Consider the following 12,258-nt stretch of genomic DNA (forward strand, 5'->3'; position numbering starts at 1 on the left):
GAAAGTGTCTCAACGGGTAGGACTTTAGACACATTTATCGTATTTATGTTAATTTACATAAGAATGTACAAATAATAAACTATATATAAACCTTCTACGAAAAACACTCGACTTAATGGTGAAGACCGCATCAAAATCCGTTGGGTGGTTTAGAAGAAGAAGAGTTAGAAACAACAGACAGACACGAAAAGCGACTTTGTTTTATAAGATATGGGATATCTGGATTTGAGGTATTCCTACTGCAAAGGCAAAGGGACACAAGCTTGCGATTGTAAACGGGATAGGTTGTGTGTTCGATTCCCACTCGCGGTAATGAAATATTTAATATTTTCATATCCTCGCTCTGGGAACGAGGCAAAGCGCGGCGTTGAGTTTCACCACTCAACACTCAATGTTTCCAGAATTCAGCCGCAGGAGGAGACTAGATTTCCAGGTTCCCTCTGCCTGTCCTCGTATGTGCGTGAAACTAATAGCACTAACAATATTCATAACAACTGTACGAACAAAAGCAATCATTAGTTAAATTTGCTCCAGCATTCAACAGTTACAAGTTTACTGTGTTGCCATAATAAAATGGTTGGTATTCAACAAAATTCCGCATAAAGTCTGAAATGACGTTGAGAATTTGCATGGCTGATTGCCGTCCGTTGCTCAATCAAGGATATTTAACAAAATTAACTAATTGAGTGAACGTTCCGTTCCCCTCGCTAACTTGCCAACGGTAAATTGACTCAACAACGGAGCTACGTGTACGTATTGGGGAAATCTAATAAGAGATAATAAGCTCATTTTGCGGGTTCGCCCGTTCAAATTTGTTGTTTAGATGAACATTAAAAAGATAAACAGACACTTTCTGTTCGGAATGTTAAGTATGTCTTGTCTACCTTTTAAATTACTAATTAGTAAAAAATAGAATAATTACTATAATTAGTCTGGTAACGAGCGCTACGTTGAGTTTCACCACTCAACAAGCAATGCCTCAAGATTTCAGCGGAAAATAGAGAACGGAAGTGTTTTAATGAAAAAGGGGTATCTTTAATACTAGGTTATTGTAGATTGCACCTTAAAAAAACATAAACTTTTTGATTTGGTAACCATATAAAACCACGAATTACCAGACATTAGATTAAGTATTTAAATTTCAGAATGAAAGCATAAGAAACCAAGCAAATTTGAATATTTTTTCTAAATATATTGCAATAACTACAAATTCCTTTATTAATTAATTAATATTCCAAACATCAAATTATATAACGTGATCCATATTAATTAACATTTAATACATAAGAAACACAATAAATATACTCAAATAATGACAGAAGAATATGTAACGTTATCGTCTAATTAGACTCGAGTAATGGGGAAGCGAAATTCATTTTATAGAACAATTTTATAATATGGAATATGATATCTATACGGATCCATAAACATGAAATGTCTGAAAATATATTTTGAATATTCTGGATAATTAATGAGGCTTGTTATAAGACAATGTTGGATCATATAGACTTATGTTAACGTCAAATATCCTTCGAATATCTGGAAAATTCATGAGGATATCAATTTTCCAGGGTATTTTGGTTTTATGTATTTTCAATCCCCGACACAAAAAGACCCTGTCTGTAAGTTTGTCTGTGGCACCGTATCTCCTGAATTAATGAACTGATTTGAGTGTGGTTTTTCTTAATCGAAAGCTTTGTTAATACTCGTATATTATGTTAGAATGGCAGATGATAAATATACAAAAAATGAGTTTTCTGTAAATTTAACTTTCTGAAAATATAATAAAATAACAATATACATTACTATTTCGGTTTTCGCTTTACTGCATTTCATTTACATTGCAACCAATAAATATATTTTCGCGCTGTATAGGTCTGTGTTGAGTCAACACAGGCTGGTATTTGTGTTTGCGAAACACCTATTTATTTAAGTCCCAAAGGAGGCGGCGCTGCAACAGAATTACTCTGGTCCAACACTTTCACTACACACTTAATTAAATTTGAAAATAATTTAATTTGAAATACATTTTGGAAACTAGGAATAAATAAGCTATGCATTTCTGGCCAGCAAAATGTTACTAAATAAAATATAAGCTAATATAACTATTCTTACAAAACTCGCCTTGTGGTCAGTTGTGGGGAAGGGGCATATGACTGTAAACGCGACTGGTTGTGGTTCGATTTTGTCTCGAGGAAATTAAATATTTAATATTTTTATTTCATCACTCTAGTGCCGAGACAAAGCGCGGCGTTGAGTTTCGCTATTCAACACGCAATGCCTCTAGAATTTAATGGAACGTGACAGAGTAACTACCCTACTACTGCTTTGTACAAGGGTAGACAGAGGGAACCTACTGTTAAGACACTCCGTCCCCACTTTCCGCGGAATCCTAGAAGCATGGCGTGTTGAAAGGCGGAACTCAACACCGCGTTTTACCTGAACAGCAGAGCGAAGAAATGGAAATATTAATTTTAAGTAAATATTTTATTTCCTCGAGGGGGAATCGAACCCACAATCAGTCATGTTTACACTTTGTACCATTGCGCCATACTGGCTGTTTAATATATAAAATGTATAAAAGAATAGGGTCACTTTAGTAACGAAATGTTTCCCAAGTAAATCAGATCGCACAATACCGCAAGCTCTAATGACAACGAGAGTGGCCATAACGAGACATTTCATAGTCCTCAAAGTATGTTTCGTGGAAACAAACGAATGAGATGTGGTATATTTTTTGTTGATCTTTCACTTTTTTTTTTAACTTCACGCTGTACCCCGCACACAGCAGGGTGGGCACAGGGAACCTAGTGTTAAGGCAGTCCGTATCCTACTTCCCGCCGAGTTCTGGAGGCATTGCATGTTGAGTGGCGAGACTCAATGCCGCGCTTTACCTCGAAATCAGATTGAGAAAATGGAAATATAACTTTAAATAAATATTTAATCCTCCCACAGTAAAATATATGATCATGTTAAATTTGAAGAAATGTGTTTTCTTAAAAGCTATCACTTTAAACTGAATATATCAGGGCAGGCAGAGAGATCCTAGTGTTAATCACACTCTGTTCTCCGCTTTCCATACGAATTTGAACACATCGCCGAACATTGTCAATAAAACGGAAGAAAGAAAAATAATTCTAAGCTCCATACCATTTTTTGGTTATAATAATCAACATCTTTTTATCTATGGAGATACACAATTAATTCAATTACAAGTCACAAATATCATTATTGAAATTAATAACACAATAAAATTATAAAAACAATCATAAATAAAATTCCCATTTATAATGTACATACCTTATCTATATTTCTTAATCTGGAGGCCCTTAGAACAGGCCATTATTGATAGAACTCTGATGACAGCATCTTTTTGTATCTCCACTTGACCCTTCGCGCAAAAAGAGGTATCCCTCGACCCTGTGGACAGCAAAGATTTATTTCCTGGCTGATCACAGAGTTTGAGATAAAGGTCGAATGTCTATTGTTGCTTTTGTGATATGAACGAAATGGAAACATTTCTAAATAAGTTTCACGATAGCTCGATAGATATCGTTAAAATACTGTTTTCTATTATTTCTATAATTTTTAGATGTTTTATATTTTTTTGTTATTTTAATATGTTTATATTATATTTATTTCTCAACATACTCTATTTTATTAATATAATAAATATAGTTCGAATTATTGAATTCAAATGAATATCAAAATTTTTAGTAATTTTGTTTACAAAATTAAACTTTTTCACTAAACTAAGTTTTACTGTCGCGAACGCTCTAATATGCAAAGAGTATAATAGCCAGAAAGAATTTTACAATCATTTTCTCATTTTCACTATCAACAACATTCTATGCATTCAATAAATATCTCACTTTTTCCTCGTTTCACATAGAAAAAGCACATAATAAAAAACATCAAGCATCAACATTACAATTAAAATGAACCCTGTGTATCAAACATCTTATTTCCATTACCAAATCCCATTTCTAAATATTTGCAAAACTAAAACAATTAGGTTGAAACTTCAAAGAAATGTCAGTTTATAACACCGCAACGTAAGTATTGTCGACATGAGCTTTGAATCCGACTGAAATTAGGCGAGTAATAATTATGAGACACTAAGCTCTGCAAACCACTAATGACTTCCATTTCATTTCAACTGGGAACAAAATTTTGGTGTGTAATTGAGTTTCTTGCTCGTTTTATTAAAACTTGCTTTTGCTTTGCGAAAATACTATTTCACGTTACGAGGTTGTATTTTGTATAATAATTGCTTAACTATATCATATGAGGCGTGGTGGTGGTGGTAAACGCGTGGTTTCTGGGTCTGGGATTCCCACTTGAAGGTATGAATTATTTTTATTTGCTTGCTTTGGTAACAACTCAAAAACACGGCGTTGAATTCCGATTTCAAAGCCAAAGTCAAAGTCAAAATATGTTTATTCCATAAAAATGCTTAACATTTACTTGGACATGTCATAAAAGTAGAAAAAAATGCAAAACAAAATAACCAAAAAAAAATGTGCAATTTTGACTTGAAAAAAGCCCGTTCAAATGGTTGAGCTCTTGAGAAGATACAGGCAAAGAAACTCATGGCCACTCTTTTTCATTGCCAGTATTTGTTACAAATTACAATTACAATTAACAATTTTAACTTAGATTTAACGGGCAATGTCTCAGAGAAAACATTTTCAGGAGTGCTTTTGTAGAATGACACGAAATAATTGAATTTTTACTACGTATGGCTATATATATGTAAATAACTATTAAGCGTATAATCTAATTTAAGTACCCATAGATCTTACTGAGAAGATGTAAATTCTTGAGGGGAAGTCGTCACCAAGCGGATGCGGCTTGATCTTCTCCATTGAAACAAATTGCCAAACTACAAGCAAATCGACCATCAAATACCTTTTACTTGTAAAGACCGATAGAACTGGCAATAGTTCGCAAATTATCTCAACCACGCTGGCTGGAATCTCAATAAAGGCAATGAGTGACGTCTCGTTCTGTACTTATTTCTCTGTAATGTCACTACGACTCAAGTGTTTGGTGTTTCTACAGTGGTGGTTTCTGGTAGTGGTATTTGTAAGTTGAGGCCATCGTGGTGCAGTGGATAGCTGATAACGTGATGTTGGTTGGGTTTGATCTCCATTTGGGGAATGAATCATTTTAATTTCCCGAAAAGACATAACTAGGCGGTGGGTTCCGCCGTTCAGTATAATGTCTGGTGTTCGTACGAAAAGTGGGGAGGCCACTATGCTATTGGACAGGTAAATTGTAAAGATGAAAAAAATATTAAATATTATTTATAGTTAACCTAGATATTTCAGTATGCTTTTTTACATTTACGCAATTGTTTTTAATGAATGGATTTTAATTAAAACTTTAGATATATACATATATTTATTATGATTAAAACCATTTTTCTTTAAAAAATATTTTTATAAAGAAATGTGAATTATTTTTTTGACAACATTGTAGAATAAATCCGTACAGGAAACCATTTTATTTGCTCCACTAAGCATTTGATGACATAGTTCTTTTCGTTTTAACCTTTTTCGTCCGCTTGCATTCTACCCATAGCAACATTCGATACGAGTTTGTTTCATTCAGTAAAAGCTTTATATAATCTCTTTTGCTTCTCAATAATATAATGAAACGCAATTTACATATGTAAATATTCTGATTAATATTTTGTATTTATACGTTTTCATAATTATTAAAGTGTATGAAGTGTGAAATTTCGCATGATTATTACCATATCTACAATTAACACTTTTTGCCTTTTTAACATTTATTTTTTCAGTTTCATTCTGTATCTCGATTGTAGTAGGGTAGGTAGAGAAAGCCTAGTGTTAAGATACTCCACACCCCGGAGGCGTTGAGTGGCGGAACACAACGCCGTAATCTATCGGAATTGAATCCATAACCTTTCGAGTTTACAGTCACATGCTTGCATCATTGCGCCATGACCGGCTTTAGTTAAAATTTATAGAGTACATATTCATTTATTTATAGAGTACGTAATTATAAACAATCGTTACGTTACATCTTATCGTCAAGAATATTTTCAACATTTTTAAAGTGTTATTCTACACTTCGGAAAGAAATATACTTATTAAGAAAACGTATACGTTTTCCAGGCGGTTTCCAAAGAGGCGTGGGCTTAAATCCCCCCTTATTTTTACCGTCAAGAAATTTCCTTCTCACAACAAAAGAGATATAACATATAGCAAAATATACTAATTAAGAACGTGTCAAGCGCGAGACAATACACGCCACCCGTAACCAGTTAGTTAGTAAGTTATAATTTAAACGCTTGCTAAGCATCAAAGTAAATGTACTGAATAGGAATAATGGCGAATACTCAACGGGCCGTGCCTGCAGAAATGAGTGCTTATTTCTGTTTTTATATTTCATTATTGGGCCTCTCGACTCGTATTCATAGAGGCCGCCATAAAAGATTGAAACGCGAGAGGGGCATTTCAATAGAGTAATTGCAAGTGCACTTTTTTTTTAATTCAATCCCTGTCGGCTTTGGTAAAGTTGGAATGTACTTCATTGATATCGCTATAAAGTATAGTAAGTAATGAGGTTTTTTATTTCAATTGTATATAAGTTGTAATATTAGCTCGTTTCTATGTAATATTCAGTAGCCCTAAGCTTACAATTTCAGTTTCGTGTTAAATAACCAGTGCTTTTATTTTGCTCTAATAGAGCAACGTAGGAAATGAAACTAACTTCTTTTGTTTAGACAGATAAATAAGAATTAAAAAATAAGAATGGAAAATAAGGTACATTTTAGTATGTGACAACAGCGGGATACAGCGTGAAGTTAAACAAATATATTTATAACTAGTTATAATTGGATATTAGAAGTTTGTAAAGTTTCAAATGAATATTTATAAGATTTCAGTGAATTAAAATGGCTGAAGGATTGTAATGCCTTTATAACAGTTTTGACGCTCTACTATAATGGTGGTATAAATCTGAAAGGCTTTGTACAATGTGGGTTTTTTTTTTGGAGATGAGAAGGAAAATGAGCAATTACACGGCTGCGGTAGCTCGACTCCAACTAATGAAATTTAGAATATACCTAATGGAAACTGAAATACGTGGAGACTTCAGGATTCATTGTTGATAATAATTTATGTACGATTACTACATAAATGTAATTTTTTTATATATTTGCAGCTATTTAGACGTGAAAAGCCAACAGGATTTTTTTATTATTATCATCTAAATGTTATTTGAATATTAGTTAAATGTTCAGTAGCATTTCTTCTTCTTATAAGTACTGTAAATGCCTGCTGTACCTGCTTTCAGAGTCACATTAGGCACTAACTTATAATGTATCATAAACAATTCTTAGTTATTTCCATAAGTTGACGCGGATGTAGCCACGGGTAAGAATTAGTGTGTATATATAAATACAAAGAAATTTGTAGCGAAACCATTCTATAGACTTTAGGAACAATACATCTCTATATCCTCAGACGCGACCAGGATTCAGACGCTTGGAAAATTATCCTCAAATACAATTAAAGTTTAATGCAATTTATTTTAATTTTAATAAGCCACGTCTTAAAGGTAGGGAGGTACACTGAAATGAAATAATTTATTTTGTTGTTGTTATTTATTATGCAAAACATGGTTGGAGAGGGGAAATTAAGTGGGATACATTTGTAGCTAACATACGTTCTTTTCTTAAACATATTATAAAGAATGTACAAAAATAAAAACAAACAAAACGAAAAAAATCAAATATTAATAAATAATAATTCATTACAGGAATCGAATCCAAAACATTATAGGGATCGAACCAAAACCCTCCTGTTACAGACATACCCTTGCACCCCTACGCCACGACCGCCTTAAGTCAAGGTTTATTTAATTATTCCCAATTGACAGAGTAACAAATCGACCTCATAATTGCAATAAGCAGACCACCATGCCCCATTAATCCAAACGTCGCGTCGGTCGTCCAAAATTAATAAGATTTCAATATAGGCATACAAATATTAAATGACGAATTGCTCCAAATGAATTTAGCGTCCCCTCACAGTTGTTGAAGCGATCAATCATTTGCTATACACATACATACATATATAATATGTATAGTTTAACATCATTTGGGCCACAGTTTGATGAAAATGATTTTAATAGCATTAACTTATGAACATAATTTGTATTAAATGTAAATAGATCGTGAATATTGGGGGTTTCATGATTCAAAAGATAAAAAAAAAATCTTATATGATGACTTTGGCCTTAGGCCTTGGACTGCCGATTGAGCTGGTTGGAGGGCAGCCTTGGGCCTTTTACCTAGACGTAGTCACCATTCGAGAATCTTTCTTCCCCTTTGGTTGTTGGACCATTAATAATTTTTTTCAATTGTTAAAATTAGATTTCCATGTTTTTTTCAATAAGTCTAAGAACTAACCCAAGGATGAGAAGAACTTAGCATTTCATGGATTCACCGATCAAGCTGTACTTGGGACTTGCGACTCTAAGGTAGTAGATTTAAGAAACCCCATTCAATTCAGCCGTTCACCTTTTCTGTCTAAGCTCCTCTCTCTATTTAACCAAGTTCTAAATATTCTACTAATTTTGTGTTCGAAATATATTTTAGAAATTAATTGATAGTAATAGTTCAAGACAGGTCGAGGTCAAGGTCTTTTAGCAAACAATTGTGAGATTTTGCTGTTAAACCTCCGGCTACTACCTTTAAACTAGTTTCTGTTTAATTAACTCTAAACTAGTTTCTGGCAGTTTGTTGGTAAGTTTAAACTACTTGTATAATACCTATACGTAAGTCAGTTGGACTGAAATCATTGGTTTTAGCTATATATTGCTACGCTGCAAGGTCTACTATTTTCAGGCCAGCCGTGGCGTTAGGGCACAAGCAATTAACTATAAATACGACAGCTTCTGTGTCAATTCCCATCCGAGGAAATGAAATATTAAGCACGGCATTTAATTCCGCCACTCTAGATGCAATGTCTCCAGAATTCAGCGGAAAGTGGAGAGCGGAATGTCTTAACACTAGGATCCTTCTGCGTACCCTGCTACATGCGGGATACTCTACTATTTTGCAAATTATATAGGAGTATATAATTTATAATAAATAGTGTACATATATGTATGTACTAGTAATAATTAATTTTATTTCTTTTTCCTAAGTTAATTACAATAACAACATAAAGCTAATTATGTACCCACTTACACATAATACGGATCAACAAAATAAATTAAATTGGCCACCGACGACCCTAATACCAATCTCATTATAAATGTTTAAGCTTACAACAAATTAAGAATTTGCGGGTTCTACTTAGAAGGAAAACAGGCTTATAATGTGGCGTTTCCCAGCAAGAATTTCATTACTATGACAATGTTGGGAACTTCAATTTTCTGAGATAACGAGGATGGCTGAGATTGTTTCAAGCTTCCAACTTGAGGCCACTTTGACCCGCGGCCCGTGAACAACGCAAACATGCTCATTAAAGTCCATCCAGAAAATGCTAATATTTATGGACGTAATTGAAAATAAAATACAAGGAATAACTTGCGTGTGTAATCTTGTAGCAGAATTTCGAGGAATTTCTTTTGTGCGACGAGCTCGTCTGGAATAATGTTTTGGAATTGGTGAAATATTTTTTATCTGTGTTTAATCTATCAATTGTCTAACGTCGTGGACGTATAAAATACGGAATGAATAAATGATATAGGGATTGTTGATTCTCATTTAAATAGAAAAAAACAAAATTAAAAATAGGAAAATGTAAATTCTTTTGCTGTATAAAACGAACGTATAATGTTTTTTAATATTCTTTGTACACTTAAGGTTGTAAATATGTTAAGGATGCTAGTAAAAATTTGGAAGGTAATATAATGCTTATGGGACTGGTCTTCTCAAATAACTCGTCCAAGCACTCTAGTCTAATAATTGACCTGTATATTCACTTCTATGAACAATATATATTTCATATAGATACCTACTACAATTTTGAAGATTAGTGAAAGGATATATTATATACTCGTAGGAAGCTTCCATACCTAAGGGTTTCGTCAGTGTTGTGCTGTATTCAGAAGCACAAGTGTGGAACTATAACTCGATGGTTGTGGGTTCAATTCCCACTTGCGACAATAAATTGCAATTTACTAAGATTTTCAGTTCTGCGCTCTGGTACCAAGGCAAAGCGCGGCGTTGAGTTCCGTTACTCGAAACGCAGTGAATTGAAATTTCGACAAAGAGTGAGGAACGCAGTGACTTTGCACTAGTCTTTGCGAGCTACATGAATGATGCAACGAAACAAATAGATACCAGAATCGTATGTAATATAAACTTCACGAAACACCCAGTATAACCTCCTATAAAATTATCAACAAAATGACTCAAAAGTACAATCGTTTAAAATCGAGCTACATATAGTAATGCGAATTATGTTGGTGGCTATGGATTGTCCAGAAGGGCAATATTGGTAAAGCACTCGACTATGCGCTAACGAGATGCGGGTCTAATGAACTTGAATCCTGATTCCATTTTGTGTAATGGACATTTACATGGAACTATGAAAGACTTTATAACTCGGATTCGTATTACGTTACGTTGTTTGTATGGTGTTCAATTTCGTACACCTAATTGAACTTTACGTAAAATTTAAATAAAATTTGTGTTTTTATTAAATTTTCGTAACCGCTAATATGATAAGTGTGTTAAGTAACAGAGTTACGAAACCGTGAAATAAATTTTATATTGTTATTAGGTACTATATTCAGGTAACCTAACCTGAGGTTCCCCCTGACCTGCTATGTGCGGGATACAGCGTGAAGATATAAAAATATGTATATGCGATGTAAATAACAAGCGATAATATTTACAAATTGTATAAAATATTTACACATTGTATAAAATTTATACACTCAATTGTAAATTTACTAAAGCTATATAAACCAACGTACAAATATTAAATAAAAAAAATATTTAAAAACTTCAGAAATATTATATTTGATAGGATAAATTTATACATTCATGAATCATTGCATTCAAATTGTTAAAAAGCGAAACATTTTAACATAACAATATCATGTTCAATTTAATTAATAAAATCCTCAAATTTGAAATAAACTTGTTTTGTCTTTTTTCTTTTTGAAACCAATTAATTTACTAAAATTTTTTGCTAAATTCTTCAAAATTTATAGCTTCACGTTCCATCAATAGTGATGACGGGTAGTTGACGTGCTTTTATAGCATAATCCCAGAATGTAGTTGCGGGGTACAGTAAGTATTTGTTAATCGGATTAAGTGGATAAATGTCCACCGGCCATTGACTTATCTGACAATATTTTACGAGTTTATTCTCCATGAGGTGAAAGGCTTTTGGAATAAAAACTAGAGGTGTATCTAATAAATATTATATTTTCATATAGTGCAGAAAAATGTATGCATAATGTAAGTAATTTTCACAAATATGGGGCCTAAAGTATAAATATTAATTCTAATTAGCATTAAATGGAAACTAGGTAAGTAGAATTTTATTAAGATAATTAAGACAGATTACAAAATATCTCAATAGTCAGTTACAAATATCAAGACAAGCACAAGGGGGTCAAGCCAAGTGAAAAAGCTCAATAAGTACTTTACAAAAATATATATAACAGTTAGATCAAATAACGTAGAAAATAAAGTGATTTTAATAATAACAAAATAATTTATTTAAAAAAGTAATTATATCCCATTTAAAACATAAATATGAAATGAGAGCCATGTAAAATGTTTAGTAATACGTCTTTCTCAACTATACGGTTCATTCACTCGATATAAAATTCAAGCTCTAAAATTAACTTAGCTACTTTTTATCAACACACACCAAATAAAATATCAATCTAATAGGCTAGTACAAAGTTTGGACATTACTAGCTTGCAAATATAATAATAACTGTAGTTATGCTTTTAGGTATAAAAATGTCAACCATCTTAAGATTTTGTCCAGAGTGAATACAGAACTAGGAATCCATATAGATATCCCAGTAATTTGTCAGCAAAGTCGAGGACGACGTATTACTTAACAATTAACTTGGCTATCAATTTGACGATTACTCCATATACCTGAAAAAATTAAATATACGAGTAGGTATATGTAAAATAAGTATTTCAAACTCAATTACGGTTTTACGTATTTCAAACCAAACAATTAGATAATCTCTTTTAATTAAACAATTCATTATTAAAACAAAATCTCTTTGAAGATC

At 32.8% G+C, this 12,258-nt stretch overlaps 1 protein-coding gene across 2 annotated transcripts in view; it reads right to left on the minus strand.

Moving 5' to 3' along the window:
- LOC146530908 (uncharacterized) overlaps positions 1-12,258 on the minus strand; it is a 210,290-nt gene that overhangs the window by 143,453 nt on the left and 54,579 nt on the right. For both annotated transcript variants that reach the window (XM_085199635.1, XM_085199633.1), the window contains one exon: positions 3,301-3,420. The gene's annotated coding sequence lies outside the window, so the exon portion shown is untranslated. The remainder of the gene's footprint in view (positions 1-3,300; positions 3,421-12,258) is intronic.

The sequence above is a fragment of the Heliconius melpomene genome, chromosome 16, assembly GCF_056956725.1.
Source record: "Heliconius melpomene rosina isolate 202511_hmr_F chromosome 16, ASM5695672v1, whole genome shotgun sequence".
NCBI classification, from domain to species: Eukaryota; Metazoa; Arthropoda; class Insecta; order Lepidoptera; family Nymphalidae; genus Heliconius; species Heliconius melpomene.